At 40.9% G+C, this 18,143-nt stretch overlaps 1 protein-coding gene across 1 annotated transcript in view; it reads left to right on the top strand.

The window, feature by feature from the left end:
* The first annotated feature begins 468 nt into the window (after nt 1-468).
* The window catches only part of LOC122793129 (FGF1 intracellular binding protein), a 544,410-nt gene continuing 526,735 nt past the window's right edge, over nt 469-18,143 (top strand). Inside the window, exon 1 of the mRNA XM_044060893.1 lies at nt 469-774. The gene's annotated coding sequence lies outside the window, so the exon portion shown is untranslated. The remainder of the gene's footprint in view (nt 775-18,143) is intronic.

Below are 18,143 nucleotides of genomic sequence, written 5' to 3'. Positions count from 1 at the left end.
CACAAGTTAATAGCACAAATATTTAGAAACGTGTCCCTGAATATTTCTGGATATATCCTTGATTCTGTTGGATCTTTGTAAGAAACGTCTTGAAGAAAACTGCAAGCCAATCACTCGCGGTCACAATACTGCCTCTCATTATGTAGAATACATGGGCAAAATGTGGAGCACTTGCCAACAGCTTGCTAACAATTTAAACCAAGCGGCTCATAAGATAGTTAGCATGTGACATTTTTACTTCTAGAATAATTATTTTAATGAAGTAATACGATTCAGTTCCATTTACCATAAATTTTGGTTAAAAAATTGTAACACTGAATGGGTGACAAAGCCATTCAATAGGGAACTTTGAAAAAACATAAATTTGCTAAGACCCCAAATGAACATTCCTAAGTGTACGAGTGCTGCTGTTACTTTCCGTACATTTCAAAACAGCACTTCCCTAATACAGTTAGAAACATTCTGACGCATTTAGTAGGCGCTGCGGTACGTATTATTATGCGGTCGTTGTGTGTAGTATGGTTGGGATCGCTGGTAGTTTTTTAGAGGCAGATACCTCTGTCAATTGAAATAATTATTAGTATGCATAAAGTATAATGTCTCCTGCCATACTTTTAGTAATCATGTCTTTACGTTGATACCCGTAAAACGGAATTTTAGGATCTACACTAAATCCTTCTGGTAAACATGCCTGGTGTTGCAATGAAATATGAAAACGGAAAACTTTTATCTGACAACCTTTGTGAAGCAGTGAGAATAGAAAAAAACTTTACGGTATGTGCTGCATTCCTAACGAGCAACTGTTGGAGTAACACTTTTATGATTATGATGAGTAATTGGTAATGCTTGTTCTTAGGGTTGCCACCTTTTCAAATGCCCAAAGTGGGACATTTTTGGTACAAACGTCAGATTTTGCAGGGCAAAACATACCCAGTACAAAGGACAGAAATTCACTTTTTTGCCTAAATAAAAGCTTATTCTTGTAGCATTCTAGTTGCTTATTCTGTTTCTTATAACATTTAGGTGTTTCAGATACAGGATAACTGTGTTATGCAAGTATTTCGTAAAATATAGGAAATATTTTTGTCCTAAAATCTCAGGACATTTGCCATTTTTTCAATTTTTATGCAGGACACAACTGCCAAAAGAGGGACTGTCCCTCGCAAAGTGGGACAGGTGGTAACCCTACTTGTTCTGGGTACACTTCTTTGGAGTATGTTTTTTTTTCTTATCTGTTAAGCGATTCTGAAAGTTTTGATGTGAAATTGTTAATAAATCTTCAGGATCTACATCATGTCCATGGTTTCTGCACACATAAATGGGAGCTACCTGCTTGGCCCAAACATGGCTCTCAAATTCATTGCTCAAGAAATAGGGAAAAAGTCCAAAGTAATGGAAAACAAAGGGTCAAAGTTAGGGGCATTTTGTAATATTATATCGATTCATTTGGGTAATGAAACAGCAGGTTTTGCACCGACATGCATTAAAAAAAGAAGCACGAAGGTATATCTGGAATGCATCCCCTTTGTTTACCATAAAATCAAAAATTTACAAGGGGAAGAGCAAAAATATTTGGCAAAGTCGGATTTAACAGCACATGGTTTGGTGGTGTCATTCGGGTATTATTTACAGATATCCTCTTCTGAGTTGAAATTAAGTTATATTTTTCTTTTAAGTAATCAGATGTGTTTAATCTCTATTGCTTAGATTGGTGTGTAACTATATTACTGTGTAGGTGTAATTAAAAACCAGGCAGAGCCAAGTGCTTTACATTTAACCGGAGTGGTCTTCATAATCTATAGTACACACATATATATGGAGCAAGTGACCCAGTGCAGTCATACAGTGACTTGCGTGTAATTTTAATGGATTATTTTTTGTTTTGTACATAAGAGAAATGTCACGGTAGGGTTATTCTGCTGAAGCTCATCACATCACAGCCAAATGAAAGAATGGACTAGCCATGTGATTAATGCAATTGTATAATGGCATATTTGATACAGTTCATTTCAGAAGATCCCATGGAATCGTGCTTCATTCCACTGCCAGTTGTCTTGTAATGTCTGCTGTAGTTGTAGAAAAAGCATATTCATTTAATTGAAAATGCAACCAAAGCAGACAGTTCTGAAAATAAAAGATTTATTTCAGCCACTCTGCTCCGGTTAGTGTCCGTAAATGAATAAACAGCTGCAGAATAATATCCAAGTGAATGTCTGCCATATTTCACCAATGCATGTCACTGAAGTAGAAAAAAGAATACAGCCAAAGGAAATCTCCAAATAGAGCACCATCTCCTAAGGAAAAAAAAAAAAAAAAAGTAAGGAAAATGAATACTGCAGCTTTACACTTTAAACACACATCCTAGAAGGTTGTAGCCATGACATAATTAAAATAGCTAATAGATTTGGCAGTGGCTTGTTGTGGGGCTTTACCCTTTTATCCACTAGGGCCAGTTGAGATGGTGTGCATCCAACAGTAGCCCCCTTCAGCCATGAAATATTGCTTAATTGAGTACATGGTTAGGGTGTGGGCTATGCTGTGATTGTTTGCATTTGTTTTAGTGGAAATAAAGTAAAATATGATTATAGCGCAGCACTGTTCATACTCTGACCACATATTAATGCTCTATTTTCCCAAGGATTGGTTTGCTGAAGTAAACTGTGTCCTTGTGCCATTTGGGCAGTTAACATTGTTCTCATATTTTAGTAAATCTTGCATTAACTTCCCCAACTAGCTTCACTGTAGCAAAGTACCATGAATGCACATATTTTTTCAGAGCATTGCATATCATACTGTGACCTTTAAAACCTTTGGTCTATCTAATAAATATATATATTTTTTTTAAAAATGTACAATGGCATTTTTTACTACTTTTGTACAGTACAAGAAACAAAACTGCTGCACAACTGGCTGGATGCTAGGATCTTCATTTAAAAGCTTACGATGGCGCAGAAGGTTGTGGGTTCTATTCCTCCACCAGGTGGATGGAAAGCTGACACTAAAGTGCAGCATGGGGGGGGGGGTTCTGCACTCCTCAGTGTGTTGTCCTTTGAATGAGATGTTAAGCCAAGGTCCCATTTGCTTGAGTTGATGGTAGCATAGGTGGATGTTAAGAGATGCCACTGCAAGGGCAGGCAAAGTTCCCCAATGCCCTTGCTAAATTTCCTCTACTAGTAGAAGTACCACCTCTGGTCTGCCCTTAATAGACACCACTAGCCTAGTGGGACTAACCTGTTCAACAAAGGCTGGATAAGTAAATAAATTAATACATTTCCTACCACCTTCCTCAACCACCATCACCTAAAGGGAAAACTACATTTTAAGCAAAACATTTTACATGTATAGTAAATATAGCTGCTGTATGCTGTGAACAGGTAGAACTTCAACTTTTTTTTAACTGCTCTGTTACTCAGAAAAGATAAAATGACTCACTGTACCTCTTGTTCCTTTGCATAGTCTCAGTAGTCTGTGACAGTGTGTGCGTCATGCTAAGTGTGACGATAGGAGGTATTGCCAACCATTCTAGGAGAAGTAGGGCAGTGGATGTGTAACATATGCTAGCACAGCTAGCTGGAATTTAGTAATGAATTATATGTTATTTGAATATTGTACAGATGTTTGTGTTTAAACATGTATCTGTAAAGTTGCATGTGTTAAAATGTATCAACAGTGTGCTCAGCTGGAAAGAAAAGCAATGTACATGCATTGCTGTAACTGTTTAAATGGTATATGTTTTGACAGAGGATAGTGGAAGAGAAGAGGTTAATCTCAATGTTAAAAAAATGAAACTACTGGGCCTAGGCCATAAAGATGTCTGTAGGAAGTATGGTTTATTAGCTCCTGTAGGAAGAAGGGAGGTGTTTTATGACTTCCAGCAGCTGCACCAGAACTGAGCAATGCTCTTGTGTATTTATTAACATCTGGGTGCTAAAATCCTGGCAGGTTCTAGTGATGGGGATAGTGCGTGAAACTGAGTCAGATGACCAGATTTGTGTGATGTCATTCTGTAAGCCAGAAATAATATTTAGACATTAGTAGGAGATTGCTGTATTCTGTCTTGGGTCTGACAACAAGGACCATTAAATCCACATCATCTTGACTTGCTCTGTTCAGTAAGTAGGAACAATAATTCTCTAGATCAATCAGGAAAATATAGTGGGAATAGTTGAGTGTTGTTTTTCTGTAACTGTTTGACTCTTTCCAACTGTGTTATTTTCAGTAATTCTTGTGACTGAAACCGTGGTGTTTACTGTAAATAGATATTTAATATTTTCATGTTTTATTTATTATGAAATATATTTAAACTTCTCATTGTGGCTGGTCCTTTTAGAAAAATACTTAATTTTTGAGAGTATTTGCATGTGTTTATTTGATGATAATTCTGGCCACTACTGAAAGCCTTGCTCTTTGGTCAACATTACCATTTGTGTTAATATTAATTTCACTCAGCATAATTGGATACCCTTTTAAGAGCCTTATAGTAACTGACTGGTGGCAGTGAATCTACCTTTTAGTGTGGACACAGTTGGTAGAGCGGGTAATCTGTGCCAGCCTTTCCCAGGTGTGTGTGTGTCTGTGTGTGCGTGTATGTGTGTGTGTGTGCGTGTATGTGTGTGTGTGTGTTTGTGTGAAAATTAAATCTCAAGAGTATGTGTGTCAGCTACTTGGAGCAGGGACACAAAGCACTGGTTTCAGAGAGGGTACTAAACACAGCTGTGCCAGTGGAGAATCTTACTGAGGACCTGGGGAGAGACAGATATGGAGAAATCCAGACCCTTGGCTGACTGTGTTCCTGTGTGCTCTTAAGAAAATTGTGCTTGATGCAGAGATGTCTGCATCTGAAATACTGAGTGTATCCATTTGTATTCCAAGTAAACGTCCCTCTCCAGGGTCAGTGGTGAGGACTGAGGCTCTTTGATTACTGGCCCAGAGTGGGGTCATCACATAATGGTGAGCAGTGGTGTGGGTATTGAATGTCTGTATCCTGTCAGCAGTTGTAACTAAATATGTACAGTCTCTCAGTAGCCACAAGGTAGACATTCAACATTTAATTTCACAACAGTTCTATTTATTTATTTTTTGTTAGTTTAGTTTAGTTGGGGGAAGCAGGTAAAGATGTCAGCAGGAGATTATGGCAAACCTGACAAAGAACCAGTTAACCAAGGTGTGTGAAGCCAAAGTACTGGTGTATGCCACCCTGCCTAAAGAGGAAATGATTTCAGCCTTAATCACAGCTTAGACCAGCAACCAGGAACACAACCATTTTGGTGATGGGTGTTGGCACCCCTCAGAAACATGACAGTTAATTTTCCTCAAAGGACTTAAACATGTCTGGAGTTAGAGACTTGAATTGGAGGCCAAACATTTGAAATTAGAGTCAGCAGAGAAACTGCAGTGTTTGGAGGCTGAAGAAAAGGAGAAACAGATGGAATTAGAATCAGCAGCAAAAGACTAAGGCGTTTGGAGACTGAAGAAAATGAGAAGCAGTGTCAAATGAGAGGGAGTTGGTGACTCTTCGCCAGGGTAATGGAGAAGGGAATAACTGAACCCCAGAAGCAACAAAAGCCAGTACATTTCTTCCACAATTTACAGAGTGTGATAATTTTGATAGTTTTATTCATATATTTGAAAGGGTATGTAAATAATAAAGTGTTGACCAAGAGCTCTGGGTACTGCTCCTGACCCCCTTACTGTATGGTAAAGCTGTAACTGCTGTTTCTAAATTGTCTGATATTGAACTATGGAAAAATGAAGAAGTGTTTACCTGAGTGCTTTAAATTAAATTAATACTTGAATCTTACAAGTATTTTGATCAAAGACGCAAGGCAGAAGAAAGTGTGTGTGATTATATTGCTGACTTAAGTGCTTATTTTCGTAGGCGGGTGAGTGGGTATCAGGTCACCATTTTTGAAGGGCTGGCAGACCTTTTGGTGAGGGAACAAGCCCTTAGCACTTTGCCTGAGGACATGAGAATTTGTTTGGCCGACTGAGAATGTAACTCTGCATGAGCTGGGGAAGAAAGGGGATCTCTACTTAGCAAGCAGGGCATCACTGCACAGGAAGGGGATACCCAGTGCTGCACATGGCTGTAAGGGAACCCATGGTGGGCAGCCTAAAGCACCCCAACAAGAGTCCACCATTAACAGGGGAAGCCAATAGTTCAGGTACACAGCTAGGATCAAGGATTAAATGTTTTAAATGCAACAGTGAGGCCATGTATCATATAGATGTCCACAGAAGCACGGTGGGGAACAAAAGGTAGGGGAGTCAGCAAGTGGGAATAACAATATGCCAGTGGCAAGTTGTCTGGAGACAACAGGGTTACCAAACTATCAGAAGTGTATATATCCTATCTTAATGGATGGAAAACAGGTCACTGCTAAGAGCGACACAGCCTCTGACATAACCATTGTGAAGCCTGCAGTGGTTAAAGAAGAGCAGTACTTGCTTGAGCAGTCCACCCCCACTTAGAGCTTTAGGAAGATCCCCCCATTCCAAATAGCTTTGGCCAAGGTTCACCTTGACTGAGAGGGTGAAGAAGGAAGCAAGCACGTAGGTGTGTTTGAGGATATCCCTGCAGATATCTTGATAGGTCATGATTTTGATAATGCAGTAATTGTGTGCATGCAGTTACATGCAGTCAGGCTTGGAGACATGCATGTGTGTCTGGTATTCTGGGGGAGATCCAGACAGATCCCACACCCAAAGCCAGGGCTAGTGAGATGGCTGTTTCAGGGAGGGAGCTAGCCTGTAGCAGTGAACCTGAAGGTGAACCACAGCTGCTGGTAGGTACTGATATTCCCTTGGACAGAGTGACTGCAAGAGCAGGGGTGAGTGGTAATACCAAGGCTGACAGTGAGGCACTGCTGTCATAGGATATTAGACTTCCTATTGGAAGGGAACTGGGAAGAATCAGAAAAGTAGAGCTGAGACAGGCTCAACTCTCAGACCCTTCATTACAAGGCTTGAGGGGAGGTAGCTGAGGAGGCACCTGATTCTAAAGGAAAGGGGGAATCTGTACACTGGAACAAAGGGTTACAGTATAGAGAGTGGACCCCTGAGGGAGGGGTAGGTGGTGAGGTAATAAAACAGCTAGTAGTGCCTAGAGCCTAACGTCTGGCACTTTAGCCATAGCTTATGATATTCCTTTTGCAGGTCATATGGGTATAAAGCATACCAAGTGACATATTGTGCAGAACTTTTATTGGCCCGGGATTGCAAGGGATGTAATAGGGTACTGCAGGACCTGAGGGCAGTGCCAAAAATTAGGCAAGGCAGGTTAGCGTTGTTGCCTCACAGCAAGAGGCTCTCCAGTTCGATTCTCGGCTGGAGCGCCTTCTGTGTGGAGTCTGCATGTCCTCCCCATGGTCAAGTGACATTTAAAGACATGCAGGTAGGTGTGTGTGAATGGGTGTGCCTTCCTTGAAGGTTGGGTGTCGGGCTGGCACCTTGGCACCTTAAAAAATTCACTGCTAGTCATTAGCGGTCCTGAGTTCCACTGTGACGACCCCTAACCGGGAAAAGCCAAAAGATATTATTTTTTTTTAAGGAGACAAGGTCAAGACTCCTTTGATGCCTTTGCCTGTGATTGAGGAGCCATTTCAGAGGGTAGCTATGGGTATTGCGGGACCTTACCCCAAATTCCAGAGGGAAGAAGTATATTCGGGTGTTAATAGATTATGCTACAAGGGATTCACTTCATAATCTCAAAATACTAAAATATCGAATTTCAGTATCTTGAGACCATGAAGTCGAAAATCCAAATAACCGAAACCACAAAACCGCGAAAAGGCACAGCACACAGAACACATACAAACACAAACACACACACCTCCCGACACTGTACAAAAAAGCAATACAACGCACACGCACACAACTAAACAAACGCACACACCTACCCTTGCTATATGCAGGGGGGCAAGGCCCCCTGCGCCCCCCCCACCCCCCCCTACTAATATATACTAACTCTGAGGTTGCACTACACTCCATAACAAAGACAACCCAGCACCACACATTTCACCCCTGCACAAACGCACATCACAGACATACAAACACCATGACTCCCAACACTAACACATTCGCACTCTGACCTGACTACCCTAACCCACACATAAAACGTCCAACACACTCACAAACGCACAATCCCTCCCCAAAACTCTAAAATAAACAACACTCCCGTAATGCTCTATCTGTACCGCAGGTTTGACATTGTCGGATTCGACATTTCTGGATTCGCAATTTCCGTCTCTTCGACTTTATAGGCTTGAGAGTCGAGATTCTGAAATTTGGTATTTCAGGATTTTGAGCTTAAGTGTTTCTGCTACAAGATACCCTGAGGCAGTGGCTCTGTCCTCCATGGAGGCAGAGAAAGTGGCAAATGCTTTGCTAGAGATTTTCAGCAGGGTAGGTTTTCCAAGAGAAGTACTGACTAACAGAGGTGCCAATTTCATGTCCAACCTGCAGGCTTCTCTGTGAAAGCACTGTGGGGTGAAGCACCTAAAAAACAACCCCTACCATCCCCAGTCTAATTGTCTTGTGGAGAGGTTAAACTCTACATTAAAGACCGTGCCATGGGCATGTGCAGACTAGTTTGAGAGAGTGGGACACATATTTGCCCCATCTGCTGTTTGCATACAGAGAGGTACCCCAGGAATCCACAGGTGTTTCACCATTTGAGTTGCTGTATGGGCATAGGGTGAATGGGGCTTTAGATTTGATTTATGATGAATGTGGGGTGGATGTGAATCCCACAAGGATTTTGTTGTGCCATATGTCCTAAATCTCAGGATAAGGCTTAGGGAGCTCATGGGCTTGGCCCAGGAGAACCTGGCAGGAGCTCAACAGCAGAAAAAGGTCTGGTATGACAGGAATGTGCAAGCCAGAGATTATGGTGTGGGACAACAGGTGATTGTTCTCATTCCTGTCAGACGCAGTAAGCTGCATGCAGCTTGGGAGGGACCCTTCAGAGTGGTAAGGAAGGTTAGTGATGTTAACTACATGGTAGAACTTGTACGCAGTAGTCAGGGGCACATATTGTACCATATTAATATGATGAAACCTTGCCATGATACGGATGCCCTGGTGCTAAGTATTTGCAGTAGGAGGCATGAGGGGTCTGAGGAGGATTTATGGCTATAACAAGCCAGCCAGAAAAATGCCAAGTTACTGTGGTGCAGCCTAGAGTTGCAGGCATAGGATATGACAGTGCAGCACTGTAGTGGGGTCAGCAGTACCAAGGCAGATGGAATAATGTATTCCCAGAGAGGCTCATTCCTCACAAGCAATGTTTCTCAAGGGTCACTTGAAAAAAACTAGCTTGAGTCTTCAAAGGGGGGAGAGATGTGATGCTAGGTGGTATTGCCAGCCATGCCAGAAGAAGTAGATGTGTAACATATGCCAGCACAGCTAGCTGGAATTTAGTAAAGAACTGTATGTTGTTTGAATATCAAATTGATTTGTACAGATGCTTGTGTTTAAAAATGTATCTGTAAAGTTGCTTGTGTTAAAATGTATCAACAGCGTGCCCTGCTAAAAAGAAATATGTATGCATTATTGTAACTGTTTAAATGTATTTGTCTTGACAGAGGATACTGGAAGAGAAGAGGTTAATCCCAAACTTCAAAAACAGTAAGAAAATTAAACTACTGGGCTTAGGCCATAAATATGTTATCTCACAGTTCTGAATGAAGCCAGAGATTCGGTGCCTGTAAGAAGTGTGGTTTATTAGCTCCTGTAAGGAGAAGGGAAGTGTTTTATAGTTTTATGACTTCAGTAGCTGCGCCAGATCTGAGCAGTGCTCTTGTGTGTGTATTATTGAGATGTAAGTGCTAAAATCCTGGCAGCGTCTAGTGATGGGAGGGATAGTGCGAGAAAGAGTCGGATTACCAGATATGTGTGATATCATTCTGTAAGCCAGAAATAATATTTAGATATTAGTAGGAGATTTCTCACAGTATTCTGTCTTGGATCTGACAACAAGGACCACTCACCCACATCATCTTGACTTGCTCTATTCAGTAAGTAGGAACAGTAATTCTCTAGATCATGGAGGAAAATATATGGAGAATAGTTGAGTATTGTTTTTCTGTAACAGTGTGACTCTTTCCAGCTTTGTTATTTTCAATATTTTCTGTGCTGAAACTCTTGGTGTTTTTTGCAAATAGATATTTAGTACTTTCATGTTGTTTTATTATTTATTATGAAATATATTTAAACTTCACATTGTTGCTGATCCTTTTAGAAAAATATTTAAGTTTTGAGAGTATTTGCATATATTTATTTGGTGATAACTTTGGCTACTCCTGAAAGCCTTGCTGTTTGGTCAACATTACCATTTGTATTCATGTTAACTTCACTCAGCATAATTGGATACCCTTTTAAGAGCCTTGTAGTAACTGAGTGGTGGCAGTGAATCTACTTTGTAGCCCGGGCAAAGTTGGTAGAGTGGGTAATCTGTGCTAGCCTTTCCCAGGTGTGTTTGTGTGTGTCAGCTACTTGGAGCAGGGACACAAAGCACTGGTTTCACAGAGAGGATGCTGAACACAGGTCATTTTTCTAACAGTAAAGTATATTTGATTTGTGCTTTGTTGGAACTCCATACTTGAAAATAATATTTTCATCTTTCATGACAAGTTCTTTTTGCAGAAACTTATAGTGGCAATGGGGACTGCCTGTGCTAATTCTTATGCCAACATGGTATTGGCTTTTTGGAAACATGAATTTGTGCACAGCAGTAATCCCTTTGCTACTAATTTATGTTGTTACAAATGGTTTGTGGATGATCTTTTTGTTGTTTGAAGAGGGACAGCTGAATCGTTGTCAATTCATTGAATATTTGCACTCAACCACAACATTTCTTAGGTTTTCTTACCAGTATTCTGAATCCAGTATTAATTTTTTGGATGCATGTGTTAGTATGGATGAACTTAAGAATTTTAGTACATGGCATGCACCCACGACACATACCCAAAAATGTGCCTAATAAATCTGGCATGCACCTGCGACACAAACCCAAAAATGTGCTTAAATGTCAATTTTTACGAACTATGAGACTGCATGACAAGGAAGACGAAGCCCTTGCTGCACTATGTCAGACGGCTTGTGACTTTATTGATAGAGGCTACACAGAGTCTGAAGTATATAAAACTATAGATGAAGTCTATGCCCTTAAAGATTCACTTGCACAACCTTATTTCTCTACTCGAAATGTTAGTTCCGAACAACCAACTAATGATAATAATAGTATACAAATAGTTAGGATGCCTCTAAAGTACTCCAGTAATGTTGGTGAGTTGTGTAATGTTTTTAAAAAACATTGGTCCGTACTCTTGATAGTTAATGCTGTAGCTGACATGGTTGGTCCTGTATCTAAATTTTCTTTTAAAAACAATCTCTCCCTGATACGTCAACTGTGCTGTGGAAATCAACATATTAAACCTCATATCAGGACTGAGAGATTAGGTACCTTCTCCTGTCGGTATTGTCCTGCCTGTGTATTTATTAGAAATACAACTGTTCTCTACCTGAAATCTATGAATAGGAGGTTGGAACTGAAATGTTTTGCAAGCTGCAACACTGAGAATGTGGTTTATTGTGCTACCTGCATGACCTGTGACTGTACTATATTGGCAAAACTAACCGTAGTTTAAGGGAGAGAATTTTGGAACATGCAGGAGATATCAAGAAAGGCAAACAAACTAATACACTGGCCAGGCATGTCACTGAAAATGGAAGTGAACATAAATTTAAGTCTGCTCTCTTGGAAGTGCTATGTGAAAGTTTTGAGGTTTGGTTATATGTGCAGAACTAAGGTGGATTGTCAGTTTAAATGCTGACAAACACCCAGGCTTGAATGGGCATGTTTCCATTAAACCTGTCTTGAAAGGAAGAAAATGACCTCACTGAACTTTCTAATTAGATGCATCATGTGATCTATATATACATGTTTTTTTTTGATTGTTTTTGTTGTAAGTCTGATGAAGCAACAGTTTTGCTGTGAAAGTGCTAACTTTGTACATTAAATATTTTATTTTGACAGCTGTTTTGGTTGGCTTTATATTTTTATTTTTATTTTACAGTTTCTTGTGTATTTTGTCAACCTTAACTGAGCAGTGGAATTTTTTTTTTTTATATTTTGATATTGCTCAGTAGCTTATTGACCCAGGGCTGCTGGACTTTATGGCGGGCACACAATGACCAGTAGGGGCGCATATACCCCTCCCAACCATTAGCAAGTGTCCCCAGCGTAGGTCCGAGTAGGCCAGGTCCTCTACCCACTTATCGCTGGTAACTACCCATGCCCATTTTGGCGACATTAGTCAACATGACCAAATCGCCTAGAGCCATAATTTACACCATTGAGTGGCTAGCCGTGCCACAGCGTGCAGTCTTGTGATTCATGTTCTCCTATCTTGAGGATACTGCAAACCACAGTAGATGACCAAAGCGGTTGGTCTGTACAGCTCTTCCCCCATAGGGCATCATGTAGAGTCTGTGCTGCTGCCCACATCCATTCATTGATGAGTTTGAAATGGAAACACTCAGCATGTTTTCAGACATGGGAGAAACCCCATGGAGACACAGGGAGAATGTGCAAACTCCAAACAGACATTGGTCAGAGGTCAGGATCGAACCTTGTGTATGGGAGGCGAAGACCTTAACCATTATGCCAGCTAGTCTCATGCCGTTAATTGATTATTGCTAAATAACGTATAAGCAATAGTGCTTAATCACAGGTTTAAGGGTTAACTGGTTACCATGAGAATCATAATTGTATGGTTAAGTCTTATAACTAATTGAATTATTCTTTAACATTTATAGTCTGTCTTGTATAACAACAGAAGTTTAATTGACGTATTGGTATATCAGTTTGTGTTGCATGTTTGGTGCCTCTCATGTCACTCTTCTGTTTTGTAGTCGCTGTGCTTCAATGTCTGTGTACGTGAAACAGGATCTGTATCATATTATCGTAAAATCAAAATGTCGGATGGCACAACAACGAATGTGCTGAAATGTCGAGGGTCCGTTTTTAAGATCGGGGTACAGTGAAGATTGGGATATTTGCCCTTTCCTCACTGTAGTGCGATCTCGGAGTTGGAATATATATTTAGTGGGGGGGGGGGGCACAGCCCCCCACAATACCGAATTTGAGTTTCTGCATTTTCGCTCTTGTGAGCGTTCGACATTTTACCGCTACAATGTTATGATATAGATGCCGTGAAACATATTAACCTATGTCATGAGGTATACAAATTAGTTGATGTACTCCGTGCAGTGTAACAGTATGGTTATAGATGCCTTTTTTTCTACTCTTGCCAGGTTTAAGCCACACATTATCTATATATATTTCTGGTTAAAATACAACAGTTAACCAGTGACTAATGGAATAAAATGCACCCAGTATTGTGATGCCTAAACTCACTTAGTATTATAAATTGGCGTGTATTATGCATTTTTGTAAAACAATGCAAACAAATATGCATTCATTTTGAAAATGAAGTAACTGACATGCTGCACATGTAAATCTATGGGAGCACGTGGTTTTGCTGAGGGATGAGTTTTTTTTGGGATCTGCAAGTACTGGACCATGAATATTAAAATCCCCTAACAGTGATTGTCAGTATTTCAGGTTTAGTTTATGGAGTTGGGAACCCAGCCACTGGGGATGCACAAGCCAGTGCATTTCTTTGTGCCGGTCCCAAGCCCGGATAAATGGGGAGGGTTGCGTCAGGAAGGGCATCCGGCATAAAACTTCGCCAAATCTTTTCATGCAGTCACCAGTTAATATTTCCATACCGGATCGTCGAGGCCCGGGTTAACAACGACCGCCACCAGTACTGTTAGCCAACAGGGTGCTGGTGGAAATTGGGCTACTGTTGGCCGAAGGAGGAGAAGAGGCGGAAGGCATGGCCGAAGGCAGGAAGAGAGGAGAAAGGCTAGGGCTGTGGTAGTGAGGGTCGGAACTTTGAATGTTGGCAGTATGACTGGTATAGGGAGAGAGCTAGCTGATATGATGGACAGAAGGAAGGTTGGTATATTGTGTGTGCAAGAGACCAGAAGGAAGGTTGGTATATTGTGTGTGCAAGAGACCAGATGGAAGGGGAGTAAGGCTAGGTGTGTCGGAGGTGGGTTCAAATTATTTTATCATGGTGTGGATGGGAGGAGAAATAGCGTAGGAGTTATTCTGAAGGAACAGTATGCAAAGTGTGTTTTGGAGGTGAAAAGGGTGTCGGATAGAGTGATGTTTATGAAGCTGGAAATTGATGGTGTAATGATTAATGTTGTTAGTGTATATGCTCCACAAGTTGGGTGTGCAATGGATGAGAAAGAAAAATTTTGGAGTGAATTGGATGAAGTGGTGATGACAGTACCCAAGGGTGAGAGAGTGGTGATTGGAGCAGATTTAAATGGGCATGTTGGTGAAGGGAACAGTGGGGATGAGGAAGTGATGGGTAGGTATGGTGTTAAACAAAGGAATGCAGAAGGTCAGATGGTAGTGGATTTTGCGAAAAGGATGGATATGGCTGTGGTGAATACGTATTTTAACAAGAGGGAGGAGCATAGGGTGACATACAAGAGTGGAGGAAGATGCACACAGGTGGATTACATCTTATGTAGGAGGGGCGGTTTGAAGGAGATTGGAGACTGTAAAGTGGTTGCTGGAGAAAGTGTAGTTAGGCAGCATAGGATGGTGGTTTGTAGGATGACGTTAGTGATCAAGAAGAGGAGGAGGAGTGTGAGGGCAGCACCAAGGATCAAATGGTGGAAATTGAAAAAGGGTAATTGCGAGGTGGAGTTCAGGGATGAGTTAAAACAGGCACTGAAGAGTTCCCAAATAGCTGGGTAACTACAGCAGAGCTAGTAAGGGAGACTGCTAGAAAGGTATTTGGTATCACATCGGGACAGAGGAAGGATGACAAGGAGACATGGTGGTGGAATGAGGAAGTAGAGAAGAGTATACAGGCAAAGAGGTTTGCAAAGAAGAAGTGGGATTGTCAGAGAGATGACGAAAGTAGACAGGAGTATAAGGAGATGAGGTGCATGGCAAAGAGAGAGGTGGCGAAGGATAAGGCATATGAAGAGTTGTATGAAAGGTTGGACACTAAGGAGGGAGAAAAGGACCTGTACCGATTGGCTAGACAGAGGGACCAAGCTAGGAAAGATGTGCAACAGGTAAAGGTGATAAAGGATAATGAGGGAAACATACTCACAAGCAAGGAGAGTGTGTTGAGGAGATGGAAAGAGTACTTTGAGGGGTTGATGAATGAAGAGAATGAGAGGGAGAGAAGGTTGGATGATGTAGGGATAGTGAATCATAAGTACAATGGATTAGCAAGGAGGAAGTAAGGATAGCTATGAAGAGAATGAAGAATGGAAAGGCTGTTGGCCCAGATGACATACCTGTGGAAGCATGGAGGTGTTTAGTTGAAATGGCAGTGGAGTTTTTAACCAGATTGTTTAATGAAATCTTGGAAAGTGAGAGGATGCCTGAGGAATGGAGAGAAAAAGTGTTTTGGTACCGATTTTTAAGAATAAGGGTGATGTGCAGAGCTGTAGTAACTACAGAGGGATTAAATTGATCAGTCAGCATGAAGTTATGGGAAAGAGTAGTGGAAGCTAGGTTAAGAAGGGATGTGATGATTAGTGAACAGCAGTATGGTTTCATGCTGGGAAAGAGCACTACAGATGCGATGTTTGCTCTGAGAGTGTTGATGGAGAAGTACAGAGAATGTCAGAAGAAGTTGCATTGTGTTTTTATAGACTTGGAGAAAGCATATGACAGGGTGCCTAGAGAGGAGTTGTGGTATTGTATGAGGAAGTCAAGAGTGTCAGAGAAATATGTAAGAGTGGTACAGGATATGTACGAGGGTAGTGTGACAGCGGTGAGGTCTGCGGTGGGAGTGACGGATGCATTTAAGATGGAGGTGGGGTTACATCAAGGATCAGCTCTGAGCCCTTTCTTATTTGCAATGGTGATGGACAGGTTGACAGACAAAATCAGACAGGAGTCCCCATGGACTATGATGTTTGCAGATGACATTGTGATCTGTAGTGAGAGTAGGGAACAGGTGGAGGAGACCCTGGAGAGATGGAGATATGCTCTAGAGAGAAGAGGAATGAAGGTCAGCAGGACTAAGACGGAATATATGTGTGTGAATGAGAGAGAGGATAGAGGAATGGTGAGGATGCAAGGAGTAGAGGTGGCGAAGGTGGATGAGTTTAAATATTTGGGGTCAGTAGTTCAGAATAATGGTGACTGTGGAAGAGAGGTGAAGAAGAGAGTACAGTCAGGATGGAGTGGGTGGAGAAGAGTGCCAGGAGTGATTTGTGACAGACTAGTACCTGTAAGAGTGAAAGGGAAGGTCTACAAAAGGGTAGTGAGACCAGCTATGGTATATGGGTTGGAGACAGTGGCATTGACTAAAAGGCAGGAGTTTGAGCTGGATGTGGCAGAGTTAAAGATGTTAAGATTTGCACTGGGTGTGACGAGGGTGGACAGGATTAGGAATAAGTATATTAGAGGGTCAGCCCAGGTTGGAAGGTTTGGAGACAAAGCCAGAGAGGCAAGATGTGGACATGTGTTGAGAAGGGATATGGAGTATATTGGGAAAAAGATGCTAAGGATGAAGCTACCAGGTAACAGGAAAAGAGGAAGGCCTAAGATAAGGTTTATGGATGTGGTGAGAGAGGGCATGCAGGTGGTTGGTGTGACAGAGCAAGGTGCAGAGGACAGGAAGAAATGGAAACAGGTGATCCGCTGTGGTGACCCCTAACGGGAACAGCCGGAAGAAGATGATGAGTTTATGGAGTTGGGATTTTGAAGTTAATGGCACAGGTTATGTTATGTGTGTTTGAGGATATTTTTCTGGGAGAACAGGGAGTGTCTTGTTGAGTTCTTTGAATTTGAACAGTTGGTGCAGTTTGTACTTTGTCTTAATAGTGGAGTGCCACAGGTGGGGAGTTGGAGTAGTTTTTCCTTGTAGCATGTAGTGGAATTATTTAAATAAACAGGATGGGTGTAAGGGGGCTACAGAAATATAGAGCTTGGTTTGTTTTTTGAAAGCATGATATTTGTCTAGATTTGAGTTTTAGGTTTCTGTTATATAGTGGGAGTCATTATTAATTTTAAGGTAGTTACTTGAATACCAGGTAGACTGTGTAGAAAATTAAACATTTATTTTCAAAGAAAAATAAGGTGAAAGTTGGTTGGTAAATATGGGTCTGGTATGAAATGTCAGGTAGCAAACTTGTAAGTACTTTTCAAATATATTCAAACCAATTTAATTTATTATCCTCCCACAAGTAGATAAAAGATTGCTTGGTGTGTCGTTAACCTTGTCATATAGCTTGCTCTTCTTTCTGTAGATGTTCTATAATTGCCTTTTCTCCATGTATCATGGATTTAAGTATTGTGTAAGCTGTTTTGCCGACAATGGCAAGTGGTTGATATGACTCTGTCTCAAGTCCCTGTTACATAGTTCATCACAACTTGAAGCTTTATTAATTTGAGTTTTGTCTAGTGCATTCTTAATGTTTGATGCTGTTATTAAACATTTCTTTGTCCAGCAATATCTACTACAGTCTTAGCATTTGATGTTGACAAAACCTTGCAGTCATTTAAAATTACTGAAGTAAAGCTAGATTGTAATCTGTTTTGCCACCCTTAATGTAATTAAAGAATACAGATTTGTTATATTAGCAGTCCAGTACCATTTTCCTTTATTTCATTAAAAAATACATACATTTCTATATTTGGTCTTTACAGATGTTTCTTGTCGTAATCCATGAGATGTATCTTGTCCTAATCCATGTCTTTTAGGATACTATTTTTTTTTATGTGTTGAGTTTCTCACTAAGATGACTTTACCAGTAACTGAGAAGTTTGAGTTAATAGTTTTTGATCAGCTTTAACACACCATATAATAAGGTAATTTTCCCTCGGGTTTTTTTTTTTTTTGGTGTCCCAATCTGCTATTGCTTGTTTGCTCTGTTAACCAAAGGTGGGATTGAATAGTTTTGAGCAGGACTGGAGAAATTCCACTGCTAGGGGGGAGAAGCTGCTTTTGAGTAGTCATTGTTAAAGAAGGATGTGTTGACTATCATTGAAGGTAGCTGTGAAGCTACAAATAATTTTTCAAATTCGT

Source organism: Protopterus annectens, chromosome 2.part0 (genome assembly GCF_019279795.1).
Source record: "Protopterus annectens isolate FY-2018-M chromosome 2.part0, PAN1.0, whole genome shotgun sequence".
Lineage (NCBI taxonomy): Eukaryota > Metazoa > Chordata > Ceratodontiformes > Protopteridae > Protopterus > Protopterus annectens.
The sequence above is the reverse complement of the archived record's forward strand: the minus strand, read 5'-3'. Positions and strand labels throughout refer to the sequence as shown.